The following is a 19,859-nucleotide window of genomic DNA, read 5'->3' as shown; positions in this document are numbered from 1 at the left end:
CAGGGTTGTCTACGATAGCCCTGCATGTAGGTATCCTCAGGGTTGTCTACGATAGCCCTGTATGTCGGTATCCTCAGGGTTGTCTACGATAGCCCTGCATGTAGGTATCCTCAGGGTTGTCTACGATAGCCCGTATGTCGGTATCCTCAGGGTTGTCTACGATAGCCCTGCATGTACGTATCCTCAGGGTTGTCTACGATAGCCCTGCATGTACGTATCCTCAGGGTTGTCTACGATAGCCCTGTATGTCCGTATCCTCAGGGTTGTCTACGATAGCCCTGTATGTCGGTATCCTCAGGGTTGTCTATGATAGCCCTGTATGTCGGTATCCTCGGGGTTGTCAACGATAGCCCTGTATGCGGTAGCCCTGCGCGTGGTAGCCCTGATGAGGGAGGGCCTCGTCTGCTTGCTTGTGGGTAGAATAACAGTGCTCTAGGACTTTTACCTCCCCTAGTGGCGAGGGAAACATGTTGATGGAAGTTGGGCATCACGTGTCTTAATGATGTGGAATTCAAATCGTCGGAAAAGCAGCCTCCGGATGAAAGTTAGCTTGTTATCTTTCAAGTCCTGGGGTGGAATGTATACAATAGTCACGATAATAGCGAAAAACTCCCTCGGGAGGTGGAAGGGTCGATATTTGACTATCAGGCATTCCAAGAAGGGTGAACAATAGGTTGACACTTTCACTGCGCTCGAGTGTAGCACATCAGTCGTTGTTGATTAAGAGGCAAACCACCCCCTCCAATTTCCATGACTCCGCTGTCCTGTACGCCCGGTGGATGGAGAATCTATCGAGTTGGATAGCATGGGGGGAATCTTGTCCGAGAGAATCTTGTCTAAATCCCGTTGTTAGCAAATCCGTGATCAGAGGTCATCGATCATATTATCTAGTGACTGTACATTAGCCAGTAGAATGGAGGGATGATCAGAGGTCCTCCATCTTATTATCTAGTGACTGTACATTAGCCAGTAGAATGGAGGGATGATCAGATGTCCTCCATCTTATTATCTAGTGACTGTACATTAGCCAGTAGAATGGAGGGATGATCAGAGGTCCTCCATCTTATTATCTAGTGACTGTACATTAGCCAGTAGAATGGAGGGACGATCAGAGGTCCTCCATCTTATCTAGTGACTGTACATTAGCCAGTAGAATGGAGGGATGATCAGAGGTCCTCCATCTTATTATCTAGTGACTGTACATTAGCCAGTAGAATGGAGGGACGATCAGAGGTCCTCCATCTTATTATCCAGTGACTGTACATTAGCCAGTAGAATGGAGGGACGATCAGAGGTCCTCCATCTTATTATCTAGTGACTGTACATTAGCCAGTAGAATGGAAGGACGATCAGAGGTCCTCCATCTTATTATCTAGTGACTGTACATTAGCCAGTAGAATGGAGGGACGATCAGAGGTCCACCATCTTATTATCTAGTGACTGTACATTAGCCAGTAGAATGGAGGGACGATCAGAGGTCCTCCATCTTATTATCTAGTGACTGTACATTAGCCAGTAGAATGGAGGAACGATCAGAGGTCCTCCACCTTATCTAGTGACTGTACATTAGCCAATAGAATAGAGGGAAGAGGTGGCCAGGTTTTCCCTTCGCCTTAATCCCACCAGGACCCCCCGTCTCTTGCTGTAACACTGCCGTTTCCTCTTGGGTAGCCTGAAAATTGGGTTGGAATTATAAAAAGAGCTCAGGGCAGATGATTCGAAGTTGAAGCCGGAATTGAGGTAAGTAACTGCTGATCTGATGTCCTAAAGTTATTGTCGGCTGTAAGAAATGATAGCGGATATATTTCGTAAAAATATAGTAAAAATAAACAACAAAAGAATCACAAAACAGCAAAGTTGGGTCGGAGCATGCAAAACGGCGACCATCCATTTGTCTTCTGACAAATGAACAGTAAATTTCGGTGTTCCTCAAGGTTCCGTTTTAGGACCATTTTTGTTTACATGATATATTTTACATCTTGGTGATGTCATTCGGAAACATAATGTTAACTTTCACTGCTATGCGGACGATACACAGCTGTACATTTCGATGAAACATGGTGAAGCCCCAAAATTGCCCTCCCTGGCAGCCTGTGTTTCAGATATATGGAAGTAGATGGCAGAAATTGTTTTACTTTTAAACTCGGACAAAACAGAGATCCAAGTTCTAGGTCCTCGGTGTTACTCTGGACCCTGATCTCTCTTTTGACGAACATATCAAGAATATTTCTTTTTTCAATCTTTGTAACATTGCAAAAAATCTGAAACTTTCTGTCCGAAAATGATGCAGAAAAACTAATCCATGCTTTTGTCACTTCTAGATTAGACAACTGCAATGCTCTACTTTCCGGCTACCCAGATAAAACACGAAATAAACTTCAATTAGTGCTAAACATGGCTGCTGGAATCTTGACTAGAACCAAAAAATGTGATCATATTACTCCAGTGCTAGCCTCCCTACACTGGCTTCCTGTTAACCTCTTACATCTAGACGTTCCGCTAGCGGAACACCTGCTCCAATATCCAATGATAGGCGTGGCGCGAATTACAAATTCCTCAAAAATACAAAAACTTCAATTTTTCAAACATATGACTATTTCACAGCATTTTAAAGGCAAGACTCTCCTTTATCTAACCACACTGTCCGATTTCAAAAAGGCTTTACAGCGAAAGCAAAACATTAGATTATGTCAGCAGAGTACCAAGCCAGAAATAATCAGACACCCATTTTTCAAGCTAGCATATAATGTCACAAAAACCCAGAAGACAGCTAAATGCAGCACTAACCTTTGATGATCTTCATCAGATGACACACCTAGGACATTATGTTATACAATACATGCATGTTTTGTTCAATCAAGTTCATATTTATATCAAAAAACAGCTTTTTACATTAGCATGTGACGTTCAGAACTAGCATACCCCCCGCAAACTTCCGGGGAATTTGCTAACAATTTACTAAATTACTCACGATAAACGTTCACAAAAAGCATAACAATTATTTTAAGAATTATAGATACTGAACTCCTCTATGCACTCGATATGTCCGATTTTAAAATGGCTTTTTGGTGAAAGCACATTTTGCAATATTCTAAGTACATAGCCCAGGCATCACGGGCTAGCTATTTAGACACCCGGCAAGTTTAGCACTCACCAATATCAGATTTACTATTATAAAAGTTTGATTACCTTTTGTTGTCTTCGTCAGAATGCACTCCCAGGACTGCTACTTCAATAACAAATGTTGGTTTGGTCCAAAATAATCCATCGTTATATCCGAATAGCGGTGTTTTGTTCGTGCGTCCCAGACACTATCCGAATGGTAAAGAAGGGTCGTGCGCATGGCGCAATTCGTGACAAAAAAAATCTAAATATTCCATTACCGTACTTCGAAGCATGTCAACCGCTGTTTAAAATCCATTTTTATGCCATTTTTCTCGTAAAAAAGCGATAATATTCTGATCGAGAATCTCCTTTTCGGCAAACAGAGGAAAAATCACAAAGACGGGGGCAGCCAGGGCACGCGCCTAAGCCCACAGTCCCTTGATCGGCCACTTGAGAAAGGCGATAATGTGTTTCAGCCTGGGGCTGGGATGACGACATTCAGGTTTTTCCCGGGCTCTGAGCGCCTATGGACGACGTAGGAAGTGTCACGTTAGAGCAGAGATCCTTTGTAAAAGATAGAGATGGCAAAGAAGTTCAAGAAATGGTCAGACAGGCCACTTCCTGTAAAGGAATCTCTCAGGTTTTGACCTGCCATTTGAGTTCTGTTATACTCACAGACACCATTCAAACAGTTTTAGAAACTTTGGAGTGTTTTCTATCCAAAGCCAATAATTATATGCATATTCTAGTTACTGGGCAGGAGTAGTAACCAGATTAAATCGGGTACGTTTTTTATCCAGCCGTGAAAATACTGCCCCCTAGCCATAACAGGTTAAGGCAAGGGCTGATTTCAAGCTTTTACTGCTAACCTACAAAGCATTACATGGGCTTGCTCCTACCTATCTTTCCGATTTGGTCCTGCCGCACATACCTACACGTATACTACGGTCACAAGACGCAGGCCTCCTTACTGTCCCTAGAATTTCTAAGCAAACAGGTGGAGGCAGGGCTTTCTCCTATAGAGCTCAATTTTTATGGAATGGTCTATCCATGTGAGAGACCCAGACTCGGTCTCAACCTTTAAGTCTTTATTGAAGACTCATCTCTTCAGTAGGTTCTATGATTGAGTGTAGTCTGTCCCAGGTGTGTAAAGGTGAACGGAAAGGCACTGGAGCGACGAACCGCCCTTGCTGTCTCTGCCTGGCCAGGAGGGGTGCGTCACTTGAGTGGGTTGAGTCACTGACATGATCTTCCTGTCTGGGTTAGTGCCCCCCCTTGGGTTGTGCCGTGGGGGAGATCTTCATGGGCTATACTCCGCCTTGTCTCAGGATGGTAAGTTAGTGGTTGAAGATATCCCTCTAGTGGTGTGGGGGCTGTGCTTTGGCAAAGTGGGTGGGGTTATATCCTGCCTGTTTAGCCCTGTCCGGGGGTATCAGTGTCTCCCGACCCCTCCTGTCTCAGCCTCCAGTATTTATGGTGCAATAGTTTGTGTCGGGGGGCTAGGGTCAGTCTGTTATATCTGGAGTATTTCTCCTGTCTCATCCGGTGTCCTGTGTGAATTTAACCTCTTACATCTAGACGTTCCGCTAGCGGAACACCTGCTCCAATATCCAATGATGGGCGTGGCGCGAAATACAAACTCCTCTAAAATCCGAAAACTTCAATTTTTCAAACATATGACTATTTTACAGCATTTTAAAGACAAGACTCTCGTTAATCTAACCACACTGTCCAATTTCAAAAAGGCTTTACAGCGAAAGCAAAACATTAGATTATGTCAGCAGAGTACCCAGCCAGAAATAATCAGACACCCATTTTTCAAGCTAGCATATAATGTCACAAAAAACAAAACCACAGCAAAATGCAGCACTAACCTTTGATGATCTTCATCAGATGACAACCCTAGGACATTATGTTATACAATACATGCATGTTTTGTTCAATCAAGTTCATATTTATATCAAACACCAGCTTTTTTACATTAGCATGTGATGTTGAGAACTAGCATACCCCCCGCAAACATCCGGTGAATTTACTAAATTACTCACGATAAACGTTCACAAAAAACATAACAATTATTTTAAGAATTTCAGATACAGAACTCCTCTATGCACTCGATATGTCCGATTTTAAAATAGCTTTTCGGTGAAAGCACATTTTGCAATATTCTCAGTAGATAGCCCAGCCATCACGGCTAGCCATTTAGACACCGACCAAGTTTAGCCCTGACCAAACTCCGATTTACTATTACAAAAGTTTGATTACCTTTGTTGTCTTCGTCAGAATGCACTCCCAGGACTGCTACTTCAATAACAAATGTTGGTTTGGTCCAAAATAATCCATCGTTATATCCAAATAGCGGCGTTTTGTTTGTGCGTTCAAGACACTATCCGAAGTGTAAATAAGGGTCACGAGCATGGCGCAATTCGTGACAAAAGATTTCTAAATATTCTATTACCGTACTTCGAAGCATGTCAACCGCTGTTTAAAATACATTTTTATGCAATTTTTCTCATAAAAAAGCGATAATATTCCGACCGGGAATCTGCGTTTAGGTAAACAGACGAAAGAAAACAAAGCATTCTGTCGACGCGGGCACGCGCCTGAGTCTCACAGTACTGTGAGCAGCCACTACCCAAACGCGCTACTTTGTTTCAACCAGAGCCTGCAAAGCCACGATTCAGCTTTTTGCCGCCTTCTGAGAGCCCATGGGAGCCGTAGGAAGTGTCACGTAACAGCAGAGATCCTCTGTAATGGATAGAGATAATGAAGAAGGGCAAGAAATTGTCAGACAGGCCACTTCCTGCATGGAATCTTCTCAGGTTTTGGCCTGCCAAATGAGTTCTGTTATACTCACAGACACCATTCAAACAGTTTTAGAAACTTTGGAGTGTTTTCTATCCAAAGCCAATAATTATATGCATATTCTAGTTTCTGGGCAGGAGTAATAATCAGATTAAATCGGGTATGTTTTTTATCCGGCTGTGAAAATACTGCCCCCTATCCATAACAGGTTAAGCATGCTCCCTCTAATTTTCTCTTTCGCTCTCTTTCTCTCTCTCTTTCACTCTCTCTTCTCTCAGAGGACCTGAGCCCTAGGACCATGCCTCAGGACTAACTGGCCTGATGACTCCTTGCTGCCCTCAGTCCACCTGGTCATGCTGCTGCTCCAGTTTCAACTGTTCTGCCTGTGGCAATGGAACCCTGACCTGTTCACCGGACGTGCTACCTTGTCCCGAACCTGCTGTTTTGGATCCTCTTTCTACCGCACCTGCGATCTGAATAATCGGCTATGAAAAGCCAACTGATCTGTTGCAACCTCTACAACCACTCTGATTATTATTATTTGACCCTGCTGGTCATCTACGAACGTTTGAACATGTTGGCCATGTTCTGTTATAATCTCCACCTGGCACAGCCAGAAGAGGACTGGCCACCCCTCATAGCCTGGTTTCTCTCTAGGTTTCTTCCTAGGTTATTTTTTCCCCAGGGAGTTTTTCCTAGCCACCGTGCTTCTATATCTGGATTGCTTGCTGTTTGGGGTTTTAGGCTGGGTTTCTGTACAGCACAATGTTGTTTTATTTATTATTTATTTTTTTATTTTACCTTTTTATTTATACAGGTTTATTCTCATTGAGATAAATATCTATTTTCCAAGCGAGACCTGATCCAATAGCAGCAAGGGGAACAACGTTTCAGACAAAGCAAATTACATTACACTCACATAACATTAAACACAACTATAAACACACATACAGTACAACAAAAACATATTACATTTAAAAACACAAACATCTTGACTAAAAACAATTACACTCTTCTATGATATTTACATTGATCAAGTGTTTAAACTCCACCAATGAAACTAGATCATCACATTTTTAAATGTTCAGGAGAGAATTCCAGGACCACGGAGCTGAGTAACTAAAACTATTTCTACCATGACCTGCTCTAATTCTTGGTACTGTTAAAAGCAAATCAGAATGGGACCGTAATTGATACTTATTTACTGACCTAACTAAAAAAGAACAGAGATGAAATGGCATTTTACCCAATATGGCCTTATAAATCAGTGTATACCAGTGTTTAAGCCTACGCAAGGTCAATGACGACCAGCCAACAGCGCTGTAGAGATCATAATGATGTGTTAGACGTTTCTGATTTGTAATGAACCTGAGGGCTGCATGATACACTGAATCAAGTGCTCTCAGGGTAGTGGTTGAAGCCTGCATATATAAGCCTCCAGTATTTATGCTGCAGTAGTTTATGTGTCGGGGGGCTAGGGTCAGTCTGTTACATCTGGAGTATTTCTCTTGTCTTATCCGGTGTCCTGTGTGTATTTAAATATGCTCTCTCTAATTCTCTCTTTCTCTCTTTCTGTCTTTCTCTCGGAGGACCTGAGCCCTAGGACCATGCCTCAGGACTACCTGGTATGATGACTCCTTGCTGTCCCCAGTCCACCTGGCCGTGCTGCTGCTCCAGTTTCAACTGTTCTGCCTGCGGCTATGGAACCCTGACCTGTTCACCGGACGTGCTTGTTGCACCCTCGACAACTACTATGATTATTATTATTTGACCATGCTGGTCATTTATGAACATTTTAACATTTTAACATTTTGACCATGTTCTGTTATAATATCCACCCTGCACAGCCAGAAGAGGACTGGCCACCCCTCATAGCCTGGTTCCTCTCTAGGTTTCTTCCTAGGTTTTGGCCTTTCTAGGGAGTTTTTCCTAGGGAGTTTTTCCTAGCCACCGTGCTTCTTTCACATGCTTTGCTTGCTGTTTGGGGTTTTAGGCTGGGTTTCTGTACAGCACTTTGAGAATATCAGCTGATGTACGAAGGGCTATATAAAAATAAATTTGATTTGATTTGATTTGATATATATATAACATCACTAAAATCTAAAACCGACAGTAATGTACATCGTACCAGCCCCTTCCTGGCCTCAAAAGAAAAACAAGCTTTATGCCGGTAATAAAATCCTATTTTCAGCTTGAGCTTCCTTATCAAGTTCTCTACATGCACAGTGAAGCTCAGCTTATCATCAACCCACACACCCAAATATTTGTACACTTTAACTTGCTCTATATTATGTCCAGCAATGACATGATTTGTAACATGCCTGGCATTTGAAAATACCACGCATTTTGTTTTACCCGAATTTAGAATCAGCTTTAAATCATACAGATTCTGTTTGTATGATGTTAAATGCTCTTTGGGCATTTTCAAAAGCTAAAGATAAACTACTACCACTTGAATAAAGAACAGTATCATCTGTATACAAATGAACATCCACTGTTTCAATAAGATCCCCAATGTTGTTGATATACAAAATGAACAACAGTGGGCCCAAAATAGAACCTTGCGGAACACCTGAGCACACCTCTATGGACTCAGATTTGCAACCATCCGCCATTTACACATTGTGTACGATTTGATAGGTAATTTATAAACCAATCTAGAGCATGACCAGTAATTCCACAACATTTGAACCTCTGCACTAACACAGCATGGTCCACGGTGTCAAAAGCCTTCGACAAATCAATAAAAACAGACAGCACAATGTAGCTTATTATCAAGAGCACAGTGGATGTCATTTAAACCCTTCCATGTTGCTGAAACAGTGCTGTGGCCAGACCTAAAACCTGATTGCATTCCATTTAAGATGTTGTTTTCTTGGAAGTAGGTCTTTAGCTGCCTACTAACTAAGAACTCCAGTACCTTTTGACAGTACAGACAATTTTGAAATGGGTCGATAGTTGTCAAGTAGCGAGGGATCTCCACCTTTTCAGGAGAGGCAGTACAAAAGCAGATTTCCATAACTTGGGGATTTCCTTAACATCAAGTGTAAGGTTAAAAATACATGTTAAGGGGGGAGCAATGATGTCAGCGGCTAGGTGTAGGAGGCAGGGGTCTAGTTCATCAGGGCCAGGGGATCAAAAAAATAATCAGTTTCTTTCAGGGCTTTACACACTTCCGAAACAGAGAAGGATGAGAAGGAGAACCTGGTGAAGGAGTGCACAGGGGTGTCAGGTAAATTTATAGGGAGCTCAATTATACCTTTGACCTTTTTCAAATAAACTGCCTGCATCTAAAAAATGCTGGTTCAAGGCTTTTAGAATGGAGGTTCTCTTTCGGAATGGAGGTTCTCTCTCAGAATGGAGGTTCTCTCTCAGAATGGAGGTTCTCTTTCAGAATGGAGTTTCTCTCTCAGAATGGAGGTGCTCTTTCAGAATGGAGGTTCTCTCTCAGAATGGAGGTGCTCTTTCAGAATGGAGGTTCTCTTTCAGAATGGAGATTCTCTCTCAGAATGGAGGTTCTCTCTCAGAATGGAGGTTCTCTCTCAGAATGGAGGTTCTCTCTCAGAATGGAGGTTCTCTTTCAGAATGGAGGTTCTCTCTCAGAATGGAGGTGCTCTCTCAGAATGGAGGTTCTCTCTCAGAATGGAGGTTCTCTCTCAGAATGGAGATTCTCTTTCAGAATGGAGGTTCTCTCAGTTACAATCTGAGTGTCGACCAACAATAGTTTAGGAAGCTGTGTATCTTTTCTGCACTCCAAACCTTTCACTACTTGCCAAAATTTGGATGGATTATTTAAATTATGTGAAGTAGATTTCAGGTCTGCTTTCAATTTACGGATCATAGCCACACCCATATTTCAAAGACGTTTAAAAGCCATCCAATCATCTGCCAATCATTTGTGACATCAGCTGATGTAAAAAGGGCTTTATAAATAAATACATTTGATTGTTTGATTGATCCAGTATGGCGTCATTTGAACAGATTAGAAATAATTAGTAGGACAAGCGTTAATCATCATTGTGATGTCTCCAGATTGAGTTTAGATGCAGTATAACTTTAGCTAGCTAAGATTGAGGGTAGAGCACCAAATTGTTAGCTAGCTAACGTTAGCATTGCTAGCTATTTCTGACAAACATTGCTAGCTGATGGCATCATTGCCATCTCTCTAAAGTAAACTGGACGACTTCATAATGATGGCAAAGTTGTTTTCCATTTAATTATTTGTCTACTTTAGCAATGTCATCGTATTTCCAGGCCACTATAGTGTACATTTGACAAAACAGTCATTAGCCAGCGTTCAGAAAGACTCTCCAGTTGTCATTACAATAACAGGCCACCAGGGGCGATAGTTGTGCTCTCTCTTTTCACTGTTCTCATGTGTAAACCCTTCTAATAAGCACAGTGACTGTAGGGAAAGTCAACCTCTAGTTGATTAAAACCACATTAAACCCTAGAGAATAAATCACAGAAACACATGTTCATATGACTCCTATTAGAATACCAATTAACTCTGATTGGACTAATGTTTAGAACCTCTTGTAATGGGGCTGGCTTATTGGCTTGGCTACAGTGTATTGTTAGATATAGAAGTATGAATGAGTCCCAAATGGGCCCCTTGTTCCCTAAATAGTGCACAACCAGCAGTGCTCTATGTAGAGAAAATGGTACCATTTGAAACACACCCTATAACTAGGCCTGCCTAATGGCTATTTGAAATACCTTGAGGGGAGTATTAAGTATTAAAAAGGTATTTTACAATGACTGAAGAGTGCTGTTTCAAAGAGCATTACATACAGCATTACACATCCTCTCTAGGTTTCTTCCTAGGTTTTGGCCTTTCTAGGGAGTTTTTCCTAGCCACCGTGCTGCTTCTACACCGGCATTGCTTGCAGTTTGGGGTTTTAGGCTGGGTTTCTGTACAGCACTTTGAGATATCAGCTGATGTAAGGGCTATATAAATAAAAAATAAAACATGTTTTTGTTGATATCAATCAGGAGGATACTGAAGGCAATGTTGTAAAAATGGGATTTATAATAAGTGTGAACCACATCATATGTGATTTGTTTCTACTGGCTCTGCCTAAGACCCAGGCTTTGTGACACAGGAAGTAGAGCACTTACCTCTGCTCTGCAGGATCATTGAATCAGCTGCTCTCACTCTCTTTCTCTCTCTCTCTCTGCATTGGTCGGCTACGTTCGTGGCAGCGATGGGATATTCTCCCTGGTTATCATAGCTTCTTTCCAATAACGCAGCAGTTCTATCCACATTCCCTTCTCCACACAGCTCTTTAAAAATATCTCTAATTGACAACAGGAGCATTATTTGTTTGTAGTTAGCAGACAGTCTGTTAGAAATGAAGACAGAATACAGTCTGTTAGTAATGAAGACAGAATACATTCTGTTAGTAATGAAGACAGAATACAGTCTGTTAGTAATGAAGACAGAATACAGTCTGTTAGTAATGAATGGAGAATACAGTCTGTTAGTAATGAAGAATGCAGTCTGTTAGTAATGAAGAATACAGTCTGTTAGTAATGAAGACAGAATACAGTCTGTTAGTAATGAAGAGAGAATACAGTCTGTTAGTAATGAAGACAGAATACAGTCTGTTAGTAATGAAGACAGAATACAGTCTGTTAGTAATGAATAGAGAATACAGTCTGTTAGTAATGAATAATACAGTCTGTTAGTAATGAAGACAGAATACAGTCTGTTAGTAATGAAGAGAGAATACAGTCTGTTAGTAATGAAGAATACAGTCTGTTAGTAATGAAGACAGAATACAGTCTGTTAGTAATGAAGACAGAATACAGTCTTTTAGTAATGAAGACAGAATACAGTCTGTTAGTAATGAATAGAGAATACAGTCTGTTAGTAATGAATAATACAGTCTGTTAGTAATGAAGAGAGAATACAGTCTGTTAGTAATGAAGAATACAGTCTGTTAGTAATGAAGAATACAGTCTGTTAGTAATGAAGACAGAATACAGTCTGTTAGTAATGAAGACAGAATACAGTCTGTTAGTAATGAAGACAGAATACAGTCTGTTAGTAATGAATAGAGAATACAGTCTGTTAGTAATGAAGACAGAATACAGTCTGTATTAGAAACTAGTTTTAATTAAGCTGTAATAGAAATGTTTTCTTTTCTTTATAATTCATAAAGGCTGGCACCGTTGTGGCTCATTCTCTGCTCTGGCATTTGACTGCAGTTAGCCTCAGTGCTCAGCTAATGCTAGTGTGTGTCCCAAATGGCACCCTATTCCTTGTTAATAGGTTGCACCTCCGTCACTCTGTAAAGTCATGCCATTGTTATGAATGTTCTCAAGCCGTTCTCTATCCGCAGTCATTAAAAAAACAAAAAACAGTTTTCCTCAAAAATGAATTGTTTTTTTTGTCGGAGCTCATCTTAATGTAATATGAATAAAATGCCTATGAAATATATAGTTTAATCTACTGTAATAGTCTGACTACATTATGTCTCTGATTATTATACCGTAATTTCAGGGAGATGTTAATGTTGCCCTATAAGTCTGTTACCGTTGGTCCAGTCACAACCCTACAGTCGAAGGTGTAACGGACCGTCCTCATGAAACACAATGAGAGACGTGGTGCTGGCACCAGAGCAGTTCAGTCTCAGACATTAACATTTCCTTTATTTAACTAGGCAAGTTCAGTTAAGAACAAATTCTTATTCAACAATGACAGCCTACCGGGGAACAGTGGGTTAACTGCCTTGTTCAGAGGCAGAACGACAGATTTTTACCTTGTCGGCTCGGGGATTCGATCCAGCAACCTTTCGGTTACTAGCCCAACGCTCGAACCACTAGGATACCTGCCGTCCCTGTTTGCAGATTTGAAGGGTCTGGATTGGTATCGACAGTGTAGTGGTCAGGATCCTTTCTAGGATTTGAAGACATTGGGGGCTTGGCACGAAGCCAGTAGGGGGGTCAGGGGCATCCTCCCCCAGAAAATCCTGACCTGTCCGATAAGCCAAACTGATTAAAGAATCCCACAGTATCCAAATAACCTCTCTCTCACAAACACACACACACACACACACACACACACACACACACACACACACACACACACACACACACACACACACACACACTGTGCAGTAAATAGAATCCATAGAGCAGCTTTAAGTGATACAGTCAGTTGTGTGCTCACTAGTTAGCATCTAAATTTGAAATATTTTTGAGTGTATTGTGGTTGATTGGTGACAATGACACGAACATACATTCAGCAAGCATTCTAATATATTTACAACCCAAAGGTAATGTGAAACGCACTCAGAAGTTATGACATAAGCAATATATTTAGACTAAGCTTTGTCTGGGCTTGATAGCCTGCAATTTGTTTATCTAGCTGGCTAACTCGGTGGAGTATTGCATCATGGGAGACAAAATACACCCTGGGAATCGTAGTACGCTGTAGACGAGGGCAATACGGAAGCTTCATAATGACAATGAGGAATCGTGCAACATGACTAACAAAAACTATAAACATAAAAATGTGTATTAAATCTTACAATAGTGCATATATACTAACAGCATAATAGCTGGTTATAAAGTGGCGGAATTCTGGGTCATCCTCTTCCCTACCGGTTGCCCCTGGCTACTGCTGTTCTAAGTGCTCCACTGGTCTGCTGTTCTCATCTGTCCTCCTCCTTGGCCCATCTGAAAGGAAACAAGGTAGAGGCTCAACGTGTCATTTGTTAGTTTTAAACTTGCTGCTATACTGACATGACCAGAGAAACTCAACTGTAAAGACAAATTCAAGTGTCCGAATAACAGCACAACACAACTCCAAACATGACAGATCAGAAGCTACAAAGCCTCTAGGCTATTTAAATGTAGAGACGTGAATGGAATGAGTTATACGACCTCTATGATTCATTTAGTCTGTTCTACTAGCTAATGTGATATTTTTAGATTATATAAGAGGACACATACCTTAAAGCTCCAATGCAGCCATTTTTTTTATCTCTAGCAAATCATTTCTGAATAACAATGAAGTACCTTACTGTGATTGTTTACAATTAAAATGGTAAAAAAATTAAAAATTGCTTCTTAGCAAAGAGCAATTTCTCAAGGAAGAATTGTGATAGGACTGTCTGGGAGTAATCTGAGTGGGGAGGGGAAACTGAAAATTAGCTGTTATTGGTAGAGAGGTTTGGAACTCTCCTACTTACTGGTCTATTTACACCAAGCAGGCCAAAAGTCCATCCTACCGATGGCTGATGAGAATTTCAGGCGGTGTTTTCAAACAGCTCTTACACTAAAAGGGCATTATCATACATTTCACAATTTTACAACCTCCACTGGCCCTTTAAGAGCCTATGTATTTTCAAGGGTTTGTTCACCTACAATCTAACCACAAAGCTGAGCATCTTTTCCCCTCCCTTTCTGGCTGCCCTTCCCCTAAGTTCCAGTTTGTTTATTTGTCATACACACATGATATACACAGAGTACACGGTACAATGAAATGCAAACTTGCAGGTCAACCTCTTGTCAATGCAACAACAATAGAACAAGTCAGTAGCTAGGTGAACAAAACAAAAACAAGTTAGTAGCTAGGTGAATAAAACAAGAACAAGTCAGTCGCTAGGTGAACAAAACAAGAACAAGTCAGTAGCTAGGTGAACAAAACAAGAACAAGTCAGTAGCTAGGTGAACAAAACAAGAACAAGTTAGTAGCTAGGTGAATAAAACAAGAACAAGTCAGTCGCTAGGTGAACAAAACAAGAACAAGTCAGTAGCTAGGTGAACAAAACAAGAACAAGTCAGTAGCTAGGTGAACAAAACAAGAACAAGTCAGTCGCTAGGTGAACAAAACAAGAACAAGTTAGTAGCTAGGTGAATAAAACAAGAACAAGTCAGTCACTAGGTGAACAAAACAAGAACAAGTCCGTAGCTAGGTGAACAAAACAAGAACAAGTCAGTAGCTAGGTGAACAAAACAAGAACAAGTCAGTCGCTAGGTGAACAAAACAAGAACAAGTCAGTAGCTAGGTGAACAAAACAAGAACAAGTCAGTAGCTAGGTGAATAAAACAAGAACAAGTCAGTCGCTAGGTGAACAAAACAAGAAGAAGTTAGTAGCTAGGTGAATAAAACAAGAACAAGTCAGTCGCTAGGTGAACAAAACAAGAACAAGTCAGTAGCTAGGTGAACAAAACAAGAACAAGTCAGTAGCTAGGTGAACAAAACAAGAACAAGTCAGTAGCTAGGTGAACAAAACAAGAACAAGTCAGTAGCTAGGTGAACAAAACAAGAACAAGTCAGTAGCTAGGTGAACAAAACAAGAACAAGTCAGTAGCTAGGTGAACAAAACAAGAACAAGTCAGTCGCTAGGTGAACAAAACAAGAACAAGTCAGTAGCTAGGTGAACAAAACAAGAACAAGTCAGTAGCTAGGTGAATAAAACAAGAACAAGTCACTAGCTAGGTGAACAAAACAAGAACAAGTCAGTAGCTAGTTGAACAAAACAAGAACAAGTCAGTCGCTAGGTGAATAAAACAAGAACAAGTCAGTAGCTAGGTGAACAAAACAAGTAATACAAATAAAAGCTCAATTAAATAATGTGACCAATTTAATAATGGCCAGTTACATAGTCTATATGGATAGACATGAGCCAAGCATGTTTACCTGTAGAATGGAATAGGTTACTAGACCTCTGTGATTCATTTCAGTTAGTCAGTTCTACCACCTCAACATTGCCCATTCTAAACAGGGTTAAATATCTAGTTGTAGTAAAGTTCAGCTTTCAGTCCACAGGGGGCACTGTGTCACTGTCAAGATATGTGCTTCAGTCAACAACAACAAAAACTGATCTCATCTCTTCGGTCTCCGCTAGCTAGCCAGCCAGTAGCTATCGAAGTTGCAAGCCAGGCAAGCTAGCTACAGAAACGAAACCCATCAAATACACTCGCTGGAAATAAACACTTTTCCTAATATCAACATCCTTAGCTTTCCCATTCACTAAATATACTGTTAATAACTCTGACACACAATAGCTTAATCCATTCTGAATTCAGGCTGTAACACAATACAATGTAGAATGAATACTTTTGAATACTTTATGAAGGCACTGTACCGCCTTCCTAGTTCCAGTACTATGATGGGGTCTAAAACCAGACTGGAGTGTTTCACCACTTGTCTTCAGGAAGGTAGTGAGTTGCTGAACAATGTTTGAGAGGAATAGTTTGAGTCAAAAATGATTATCAAAATGTCACGTAAGACTAAACGAAACACTGCCTTTATTTTAAGTTCCCTGTGGGAAAAATGAATGGTGGAAAAATGATTGGAACCTTTTACCTGTTTGACCGCTATGCTTTATGGGTATTATGACACCTCCACTGTGGGGCTCTATTAGAGATTCGATATAGGCCAAAAGATTCTGTTTTTTTCAGAGTCAAGGTTTGGCTTTTTCATTAGAGGCTTTATTATTGCCACTTTTAGTGAGTTTGGTACACATCCGGTGGATAGAGAGCCGTTTATTATGTTCAACATAGGAGGGCCAAGCACAGGAAGCAGCTTTCTCATTAGGTCAGTTGGAATACGGTCCAGTAGGCAGCTGGAAGGTTTAGAGGCCATTACTGTACAAGACAGTACAGTACTTCAACCGGACCCTAGAGAACAACGTCCTCAACCGCAGCCCCCACACTTCACACAGGAGCATCAGATCAATGCACACCCCGCCCAGACCAGTGAGACACTCTCCCAGACCTGCTGGACCCCCCCCCCCCGGACCTACACATAGAGGACCCCCCCGGACCTACACATAGAGGACCCCCCCCTGGACCTACACATAGAGGACCCCCCTGGACCTACACATAGAGGACCCCCCACCCCTGGACCTACACATAGAGGACCCACGCCGAGAGGACCAACATCTAGACCACAACACCACCAGCCACACACCCACCCTCACTCCAACCAATCAATATCCCCCCAAAACCAACCATTCCCACACCCCATATAGGCCCCCTCAGATCAGACCGATGCCCCTCCTGCCCACCTCATGCCCTCCACTCCCACAAAGAGGGCCTCAACATGAAAGGCACACATTTCGCCCAGGCTGTGAGCAGGCAAACAGGCCCAACCCCCACTCTTACACTAGCCCAAGCCAATGGTATGTACCAGATGCTCAGCAGGCTCTCAGCAGGCTCTGCTCACTCTTACTGGTCTGAGGCCAAACCACATGACTAACAAAATTGACATTTTATGGAACCCAAAACCTTCACTATCTCATCCTAGAATATCCAAGGCCTGAGGTCATCTGGCTTTGGCCTAAAGAGCAGGAACCTGGACTTCAGAAATACAGACATTGTCATCCTACAAGAAACATGGTATAGAGGAGATGGACCCACTGGTTGTCCTCTAGGTTACAGAGAGCTGTTAGTCCCAACCACCACACTACCAGGTGTGAAACAGGGAAGGGACTCAGGGGATATGCTAATTTGGTATAGAGCAGACCTAACCCACTCTATTAAATTAATCAAAACAGGAACATTTTATATCTGGCTAGAAATTCAAAAGGAAATGATCTCAACAGAGAAAAATGTCCTCCTGTGTGCTACCTATATCCCCCCACTAGAATCCCCATACTTTAATGAAGACAGCTTCTCCATCCTATCTATATCCCCCCACTAGAATCCCCATACTTTAATGAAGACAGCTTCTCCATCCTACCTATATCCCCCTACTAGAATCTCCATACTTTAATGATGACAGCTTCTCCATCCTACCTATATCCCCCCACTAGAATCCCCATACTTTAATGAAGACAGCTTCTCCATCCTACCTATATCGCCCTACTAGAATCCCCATACTTTAATGAAGACAGCTTCTCCATCCTGGAGGGGGAAATCAATCATTTCCAGGCCCAGGGACATGTACTAGTCTGTGTCGACCTAAATGCCAGAACCGGACAAGAACCTGACACCCTCAGCACAAACACCTACCTGGAGGTGACAGCATTCCCTCCCCCATAGGCACAACTACGACAACATAACCAATAAAAACGGGTCACAACCCCTGCAGCTCTGTTGTACGCTGGGTATGTACAGTGAGGGAAAAAAGTATTTGATCCGCTGCTGATTTTGTACGTTTGCTCACTGACAAAGAAATGATCAGTCTATAATTTTAATGGTAGGTTTATTTGAACAGTGAGAGACAGAATAACAACAAAAAATCCAGAAAAACGCATGTCAAAAATGTTATAAATTGATTTGCATTTTAATGAGGGAAATAAGTATTTGACCCCTCTGCAAAACATGACTTGGTACTTGGTGGCAAAACCCTTGTTGGCAATCACAGATGTCAGACGTTTCTTGTAGTTGGCCACCAGGTTTGCACACATCTCAGGAGGGAATTTGTCCCACTCCTCTTTGCAGATCTTCTGCAAGTCATTAAGGTTTCGAGGCTGACGTTTAGCAACTCGAACCTTCAGCTCCCTCCACAGATTTTCTATGCGATTAAGGTCTGGAGACTGGCTAGGCCACTCCAGGACCTTAATGTGCTTCTTCTTGAGCCACTCCTTTGTTGCCTTGGCCGTGTGTTTTGGGTCATTGTCATGCTAGAATACCCATCCACGACCCATTTTCAATGCCCTGGCTGGGGGAAGGAGGTTCTCACCCAAGATTTGATGGTACATGGCCATGTCCATCGTCCCTTTGATGCGGTGAAGTAGACCTGTCCCCTTAGCAGATAAACACCCCCAAAGCATAATGTTTCCACCTCCATGTTTGACGGTAGGGATGGTGTTCTTCGGGTCATAGGCAGCATTCCTCCTCCTCCAAACACGGCGAGTTGAGTTGATGCCAAAGAACTCCATTTTGGTCTCATCTGACCACAACACTTTCACCCAGTTGTCCTCTGAATCATTCAGATGTTCATTGGCAAACTTCAGACGGGCATGTATATGTGCTTTCTTGAGCAGGGGGGCCTTGCGGGCGCTGCAAGATTTCAGTGTGTTACCAATAGTGTGTTACCAATTGTTTTCTTGGTGACTATGGTCCCAGCTGCCTTGAGATCATTGACAAGATCCTCCTGTGTAGTTCTGGGCTGATTCCTCACCGTTCTCATGATCATTGCAACTCCACGAGGTGAGATCTTGCATGGAGCCCCAGGCCGAGTTAGATTGACAGTTCTTTTGTGTTTCTTTCATTTGCGAATAACTGCACCAACTGTTGTCACCTTCTCACCAAGCTGCTTGGCGATGGTCTTGTAGCCCATTCCAGCCTTGTGTAGGTCTACAATCTAGTCCCTGACATCCTTGGAGAGGTCTTTGGTCTTGGCCATGGTGGAGAGTTTGGAATCTGATTGATTGATTGCTTCTGTGGACAGGTGTCTTTTATACAGGTAACAAACTGAGATTAGGAGCACTCCCTTTAAGAGTGTGCTCCTAATCTCAGCTCGTTACCTGTATAAAAGACAACTGGGAGCCAGAAATCTTTCTGATTGAGAGGGGGTCAAATACTTATTTCCCTCATTAAAATGCAAATCATTTTATAACATTTTTGACATGCGTTTTTCTGGATTTTTTTGTTGTTATGCTGTCTCTCACTGTTCAAATAAACCTACCATTAAAATTATAGACTGATCATTTCTTTGTCAGTGGGCAAACGTACAAAATCACCCCCCCCCCCGAGGAAGTGGGAACTCAACACACTTAGCTAGAGACTGCTAACTGTAAATATGATCGTGTTGCTACACTGAACAAAAATATAAACACAACAATTTCTAAGATTTTACAGAGTTACAGTTCATATAAGGAAATCAGTCAATTAAAAAATAATAATTAGCCCCTTAATCTATGGATTTCACATGACTGGGCAGGGGCGCAGCCATGGGTGGGCCTGGGAAGGCATAGAGTTTTCCCCCTCAAAAGGGTCTTTATTACAGACAGAAATACTCCTCAGTTTCATCAGCTGTCTGG

The sequence above is a fragment of the Salmo salar genome, chromosome ssa14 (assembly GCF_905237065.1).
Source record: "Salmo salar chromosome ssa14, Ssal_v3.1, whole genome shotgun sequence".
NCBI lineage: Eukaryota > Metazoa > Chordata > Actinopteri > Salmoniformes > Salmonidae > Salmo > Salmo salar.
The sequence above is the reverse complement of the archived record's forward strand: the minus strand, read 5'-3'. Positions refer to the sequence as shown.